General features: G+C 34.0%; 2 pseudogenes; one reads left to right on the top strand and one right to left on the bottom strand.

Annotated features, from left to right (window-relative positions):
* Window positions 1-4389: 4389 nt before the first annotated feature.
* On the top strand, window positions 4390-5106 carry LOC138821272 (ankyrin repeat domain-containing protein 49 pseudogene; annotated as a pseudogene).
* Window positions 5107-5997: 891 nt separating this feature from the next.
* LOC138821274 (U6 spliceosomal RNA) lies at window positions 5998-6097 on the bottom strand (annotated as a pseudogene).
* Between the last annotated feature and the right edge of the window lie 2139 nt (window positions 6098-8236).

The raw sequence follows: 8236 nt of genomic DNA, 5'->3' as shown, positions 1-8236 counted from the left end.
AAAATGTTAGAATTCATCACATGATAAAATAACAGGTAGAATTTGCCAAATGCTAATTGATTGTTTTTCCAAGTACTTTACTTATGGTATCTAATTTAATCCTCACAATAATTACATAAATTGGAACTACTTACATTTTTAATTCTCAGATGATGATATTGAAATCTTCAGAGTTGTAATTACTAGTACAACATTGCACACATGGTAAATGTTAGCCTGAGGTCCATCTCTGACTGTATCAATTAAGCTTATTCTATTTTATGTATAAAATAATAGCATTTAGTCTACAAATTCTAGGAAAATTTCTCAAAATTATTGTGTACACTCATAATATTTCAGTTTATCTTTGTTAGAAAACAGGGAACTATAATATGAAAAACTAAAGTTCATAATCAATGCATACCTCCCTGGTGAAAGAAGTACTAAAGTATAATATTCTTGATTTCTAGCAGAAATCATATTCTATCCCTTCACTCAACACTGCACTGACTGGTGACCCTATCTCTGTTTAACACTGTCTTACTGAAAGAATGAGCTCCCCAATTCCTGATGGAAACAGTCTGCAGGAGTTATACACCAATCATTTCCACATTGTAGCTCATCTAAGTTGTTTACCATTCGAAGTATTTTGATTGCTTTTTATACCCAACATTTTGAGAGAAAGGTACTACTTTTAAATGCTATTAAAGCAAGACTGATATTAAAATCACCTTTGACTCCAGATAAATATTTTACCTTTCGTGTACCCAAAAATGCAGTCTGACCTATCATTAATGTTAGGAATGAGAGGATAAAAAATCGTAGACAACAAGACCTAAGCATGAATTAAAGCCTCTCCAACTTGTGAATACAATCGGTATAAAATGACATAAAGGTCTGGGAATGTGGCTCAGTGTTAGAGCACTTGCCTTATATGCATGAAGCCCTGGGTTCGATTCCTCAGCACCACATAAGCAAAAAGAAAAAGCCGCAAGTAGAGCTTTGGCTGAAGTGGAAGAGCGCTAGCCTTGAGCTGAAGAACTGAGGGACATTGCCCAGGCCAGACTTCAGGCCACACTATCAGACTCCCCCCATCCCCCCCAAAAGACATCAATACTACTATATTTGTTCAAAATTTCTTATGATACTGAAGATTCAATTTAAAACTGTTAACACTTGAAAATAATTCATTTTCTTGGGAGTAGGAAACAACACACAAGATTAATCCTAATCATTTTCAAAGACATTACTTTATACTACTAATTAACTCTTATAACTACAAAGATTCTAAAAATAACTGAAGCATAGTAATACAAAGGACATAATTTAACTTCATCATGTACATTCAAAGGACTGTGCTAATAGAAAACAAAGTTCTATTAATATTAGCTCACCCAATTCACTTCCATTCTTTTATTCTATATCTTTTAGTTTCATAAAAACTGGCTTTTTATAAAATGATGCATAAAAAGCCTATATACCCACTTACATTTTCAGATTTTAACGTTTATTTCAGACATGTCTTTAGCTGTGTAGTCAATTAACTGAAATAACACTAAAATATTCAAAGGGCTTTCTGAAATTGCAAGACTCGCTCTGGGATGTTATTTATATTGGAAAAGATATTCAAAAAGCCTTATTTGTTAAAGTTGTGATAGTTACTCCCTCAAAAGAACAATTAATGAAGAAACATTTGTATGTACAAAATAACTTCAAATGCATACACAATCTGGAAGTGACACATACTTTTTGTTTGTTTTCGCAATGTATATCTAACAAAGATATCCACAATACTGATTTTCAGTCAATTATGATGGGAGATTCAAACCTGAGAAATACAGGGTTTATTATCTTAGTGTGAATAGATAAGATCTTACAAAGAAAGTTATTTTCAACACAAATCCGGAAAGAGTTTATCCACCTTGAGTTTCACAGGAATAACCAGAGAGTAATACCTGTTTGGTCAAGTTGGTCAAAATCACTCCATGAGTATATCTTAAAAGTGTATCCAATTTAAGAGGTCAAATACATATTTTTTACTGACAGTCATCTTATAGCAATAACTTACTACCTAATTATATGTGTATGTCCTTGCCTAACATATACTAAGAGCTGAAAGTGATCTCTTTTATCTTACTTAATGGTGAAAATGCTCTGAATATGATGATGTTATTATTTGACAAATAAAATGTACAGAAGGGTGGTTCCACTGAAATGAGAGGACGTAACACGGATAAATAACAACATTGCAACACAGCTCTTTTCAGCATCACTCTGTCCACATTGGCAAGCAACATTGCAACCGCACACACACACATACATATACACACACAAGTGCACACTTGTACACACACATATACATGCATGCCAAATTCATGGTTTATTGTACAAAAAAGTTCAAATAAAATATTAGTGATTAGGAAAAATGATAATTTGCCTTATTACAAAATAATACATAATCCCGTCACCACGGTTGTTACATTTTACCTGTTTCTCCACATGTGACCACTTAATTTATTTTTAGTTCATTCATTCATTCATTCATTCATAAGTTTGGTTCTAATACTAGAGCGTGAACTCAGGGCCTGGCTCTGTCCCAGAATTTGTTATTTTTTTTGTTTTAGTTTTCTCAAGGCCAGCATTTTACTGCTTATACCACAGCTCCATTTCAACCTTTTGTGTTTACATTCAAATTATAATCTAATGGACTTTTTTTTCTTGGTCTGGTTTCAAAGCACAATCATCCGATTTCATCTTTCTGATTAGGTAGGATTAAAGACCAGAGCCACCCGTGTGGCTCCTACTTTTTCCAACACTTACGTAATGCACATACTTAGATAGTAATTTAAAACTGGAAGCATAGAAGCAAGATGTACAGTGATGATATTGTCCTGTCAGAAATTCAAGTTAGTATTGTAAATTTCTTAAGACCATACACAAAAAAATATTTAAGAAGAAATCTGATGATGTGTGTGTATATTTGTGTGTGTGTGGGTGTTTGTCTGTGCTGTTGCAATATGTTCCACATATAAGCACTGTGCAGGGGTGTCCAGCCATTCACAGTTATTGCATGAATATCTGCCTTGAGATACCAACTCTTAAACAATGTTTAGGTGTCCACTCTTCCCGATGAAGAGGGGTATACTCATCCTCATCCCTAGCATTCATATGAGCGGCCTTTTTGGATAGTAGTCTCCACACTGTAGTAAGCTGCAAGTCAAGCACGCTAACACTGAGCCACCTTCCCAGCCCAAGGATTAAGATTCTTGTCTGTAATTTGGTCAAAGCTATGTCTCTTTATGTAGGCTACTAAAATGTGTTTACTAATTTCAAGTAAATACATAAATTCTATTTCCATCTCTTTTAAAAAATAAAAAAAAATGTTTGCTCTGTAAATTGATTAGAAGCATGGATTTTGTGGCTAGCTAGGTCATTGCACATCTATATCTCTTTCATGGTTCTCATAAACAATATGATTGCTCCATAATTATCCTAATTTATTTTGCTTTCATATTTTTGGTTGCATCATTTCACTTTCTGCTCTTCTATTTCCCAAAACAGCACCACATTCACAGAAAAATACAGAAGTGGTTCTGTGGCTCAAGTGGTAGAGTGCTTGCCTTGATTTGAAGAGCTCAAGGACAGTGACCAGGCCCAGAGTTCAGGCCCCACAACTAAGTTTAAAAAAAGAATCTAAATACTTGATAATTCTATTAACAGATCTGACTGAAATCAGTTGAATCACACCTTTTTTGTACAATGAAGGAATAGGTCCAGGCTAGGAAAGCAGCAAGAGAAGGCAGGGAGATTGTATCTTTGACAAAACTTTGTGGAAAATGGAATCAAGGATTACTTACTGGTGATCCACTTGCACTAGAAGCATGATTCTGAACTATTGCTTGCTGATTCTGAACTATTGCATTGATGATTATATTCTCCAAGAAGAAAAAGTGAAATTTAATTGGTAGCAAAGGACTACTAATACATTTTGACTTCTCATTAAGCATCTTCATTCATCAAAATCACCTGACGACAATAGACAGGACTATTTTTAGATGAAAACAAGTGTCTTTCAAAAAACAAGAATTTAGGTAGTCATACAAAGAACTTCTATTTTACTACTGCATTATACATTTTTTTCTAAGGTTGGATACCAACATTAGAAAGCTACTAGAAAGCTCTTAACGCCCATATGTAGAATAGTGAGTTTTCTTACAATATAACATGGTATTTCCCAAATCATTCACATAGAAGGCATTGTTTCCTATTTTTTCATTCCTAGAAGAAGCTGCACATGAAGACACCACTGGTCCTCATTTTCAGTCTGTGCATTTGAATATGAAGGAAAATCTTTCCTCTGCTCTCTATCAATTTTCTACTCTCCATTTAGAATAATTTAGAATAGTAAAAATGAAAAAAGAGAAAATAAATCATGGTCAAAAATCATAAGCAGTAAATACACCAGATTTTTCTGAACAGTTCAACCAATGTGAACTATTAGGGAAATACATGGACATCTCATTCCCACTGGCACTCAAAGTCTCTGGTTAGGCAATTCTGATGAAGACAAGGAACAAGATGAAAAAGTGAGGAATGGTATCAATTGCAAGAAAAAAATGGAGTAGGATCCAAACAAATTTCTTCTTTGGGATGCCGAAATTAATCGGCTTACTATGGTGCAGGGACTACTTTAAAAAAAGGCCACCCAGATGAATACTAGGGATAAGGATGAGTATAACCCTCTTCATCTGGAAGCCTAGAGTGGACAATTAGACATTGTCCATGAGTTGGTAGCTCAAGGTAGATATTCATTCAATAACTCTGAATGGCTGGACACCCCTGCACAGTGCTTATATGTGGAATAATACCAGAATGGCTTCTGTCTTACTTCATCCTGATGCAGATACCAATCCCCAAACTAAAGGCCTCTTGACCCCTTTGCATCTTGCTGCTGGGAGTAGAAACAGCAAAGATACTCTGTATCTCCTTCTATTGAACCATTATATCAAACCAGGTCTGAAGAACGACTTGGAAGAAACTGCATTTGATATTGCCAAAAGGATAAGTATGTTTCACTACCTATTTGAAGTTGTGGAAAGCTGTACAAATTGTTCTCCTAAGTCGTAATGGTTTGGTTAAGTTTCTTAAATTTCAAAAATGACAGTCCATCCTTTGTGTCCCTACAAATTTTTTTTCACAATACAAAGCAACAGCAATATCTTACTTTAAAATATCATGGAATCCATGGTATTCTTCCACGTGAATTGCCTGACTTTGTTGGCAAAATGTATTCAAGAGTTGTTTGTGTACATCTATAATGACTTCTGCAGAGTTTGTGATTTTTTTTTAAATCATAAATAATTTTAACTTATCTGTTGAAATGAATAGTATAGGAACTAAAGATGTTCCTGGTGCTTTTCTGAAAAAAGTATATCTATGTTGGCATAATGTCCATAATCTATTTCATTCCCTCCTGGATATAATACTTTGAATTATACATTGTTATACAATGTATAGGTTCATTAATAAATGTGTCCTTTCAGATTGCATTCCATATAGAAGAAGTTTAAGATTCCTTTTTTTCTTAGGTCCTTATATTATTTTTTTTTCTATGGGATAAAATGACAATGTTATCTAATTTCAAGTTTTGTAAAGCTTATGCTATGTAAAGGTCTTTCTAAGGTGAAGATTTAATAAACTGATGTCAAACTAACATTTATTTCTGTGAATTACATGTATTGTTACACTTGTATTTTTTTAATCAACTTTTTTTTAGGGGGGGGTCCGGTCGTTGTCCTTAACTCTGGGCCTGGGCGCAGTCCCTCAACTCTTCAGCTCAAGGCTAGCGCTCTACCACTTGAGTCACAGCACCACTTCCTGTTTTTTTGTTTTTGCTTATGTGGTGCTGAAGAATCAAACCCAGGGCCTCATGCATGCAAGCAAGCCCTCTACCACTGAGCCACCTTCCCAGCCCCAACTTTTTAATAACTGTTTTTCATTTCTTGCATCAGAAGAATGAAAAATATGGAATACTTCACAAATTTTCATACCATCCTTGTGCAAGTGCTATGTTAATCTCTGTATTGTTGTAATTTGGGTAGACCTGCTGCTGAAGCATGGAGTATCCTCTTAATTTAAGTACTTAATGATGCAATCTTTATACAGGCATATATCCATGGTTGCCTATTTGTAACAAGGAACCCTTAATGTTCCTAAAAATGCTATTGATCTTATTTATCTAAAATTCTGTGTATAGTGGAAGAAACTTGTATCGTTTGGTCGATTGCTCCCATTTATAATTTTTTTTATCAATGACTATTTTGTCATTTTCATTTTAAATTTGATCATACTTTTAAGCCTTTACAGCTAAATCCAAAGGTCATGGCTTTTCAGGTACTTATTTATCAACTCAGTTAGCTTTGTAGAGCTAATGGATTCAAAGTAAGCCTTGATTAAGAGCTACTTCTAAACATCTGCAGCTTAAGATTTCCCAAATGAGGTCTTGCTGGGACAAATGTCTACGTGAACCTTTACCCATCTTCCATATAGGAACAGACCAACCAGAATATCTTACCCTGACAGCATAGATTGTCTTACTGGAACAAAACTAATCTTAGTTACAAGGAATCATAGAGAGATGAACAGTTCGGACTGAATTGTTCAGAATGGAAGGTATTTTATTAAAATATAATTGCTTATTATACTTATCATTTCAAAAGTAGCTCAAGCCAAGAAGGTGAAAAAATTGTTCAAATGCATAATTACCTACTGTGCTGGCCTGTCTATCATCCAACCAGGCAGGAACTGACACTACTGACTTTCTATCACCAAATATTTCCATACCTCCTGGAGAAGTCCATACGTTTCTCCTCGATATTAAGCCTTAAATTGGTAATGTTTAATCACAGTGTTTCCTCTTGCCTCTAGGCTGTAAAGCAACAAATGGTAAAGCTTTAAGTCTAACTCTACCAAAAACGGAGGTAGAGATAATGGAATAACACTTTAAAACAGAGTTGGCTTTGATTCCCTCAGCACAACACAATAATGCAAAACAATTTTTATATTATATATACTTATAGATTTTATATTTATATGTGCTGATTTTAAATTTCACACAGTGAACCTTAATAGAATTGATAATTAGACAAATATATTGACATTTATTCCCATAAATAGATTGGAATATAAATAATTAGGTTTAGAATATATACTAGAATATAAAAAGTATCAATGCAATATCTTCGTTATAAACTTGTGATACCTTCTATGTGTTGGTGGTCTTCTGAATTCACATTGCAAAATAACAGTATTGTTTTTGCTAATCTATAAGGGATTTTACTATGATGCTCTGTTTATTGTTTTAACTCGCTGGTCCCAAAATGTATTTCTCCATATTTCTGAAGCATTCTTACTGATTATACCCAATTTTGCTGATATTATGTCTAAAAGCTATTATTCTTCTGCAGGACCCACGGGTCCTAGGATACTAGATCCCAGTTATCTGCATCATCATATAACAAGGGCAAGACTTCTCACATAGGCCCATGCCACATGCTAACAGAAAATAATTGAAGACTCATCTAAATTTCTCATTTCCTATAATATTTCAGGGCCCCAATTCCTTACAAGAATTAGTAGTAATCAATTGTAAAATGCAAGGCAACTTAAAATGAAAGGTGAAATCACAAAACCTGAGAGAAAGTACTGTAATTAAAACTTTCAATTTACAGATGACCAGCCCATATGAATGAACAAAATCAGAAATGAACAAGATTATTTTTAATACCCCTCTCCTAATGATTAATGAAAGATTTCAGTGCAGGAAAAACATAGTTTCTGGAATGATAGATCCATAATTGGTCTACCAAGGCAAGGAAACTTGATTTAGAGGTCAAATATAATTTAGAAAAAAACATTAACTGAGAAGATCCTTAGTGTAGAAGATCATTAAAGTGTAGAAAAAGTACCCCCCACCATTTGTGTTGTTCAGTAGGTGCCTTCCAGAAATGTGTTAAATAGATCAGCCTTCCATATTTCAAACCCAAATATTAGCTAATAGAGTAAATTTCATCAAATGAGAAGTTATATTTTTAAAAGTCACTAATAGTTGGCTTTTCATGTGTTGTTTTATGTTTTCCCTATCTGTCTACCATAGTAAGAAATATGACTTTAAGTCTTGAAAATGGGTACTGATGAGAGATGTGACAAACATAAAATCTGTCTTCTATTTCTATCATATTCCTCTAAGTATTAAATT

The sequence above is a fragment of the Dipodomys merriami genome, unplaced genomic scaffold (assembly GCF_024711535.1).
Source record: "Dipodomys merriami isolate MVZ:Mamm:240054 unplaced genomic scaffold, mDipMer1.0.p SCAF_905, whole genome shotgun sequence".
Taxonomy (NCBI): Eukaryota; Metazoa; Chordata; class Mammalia; order Rodentia; family Heteromyidae; genus Dipodomys; species Dipodomys merriami.
This window is presented reverse-complemented; position numbering and strand designations above follow the sequence as displayed.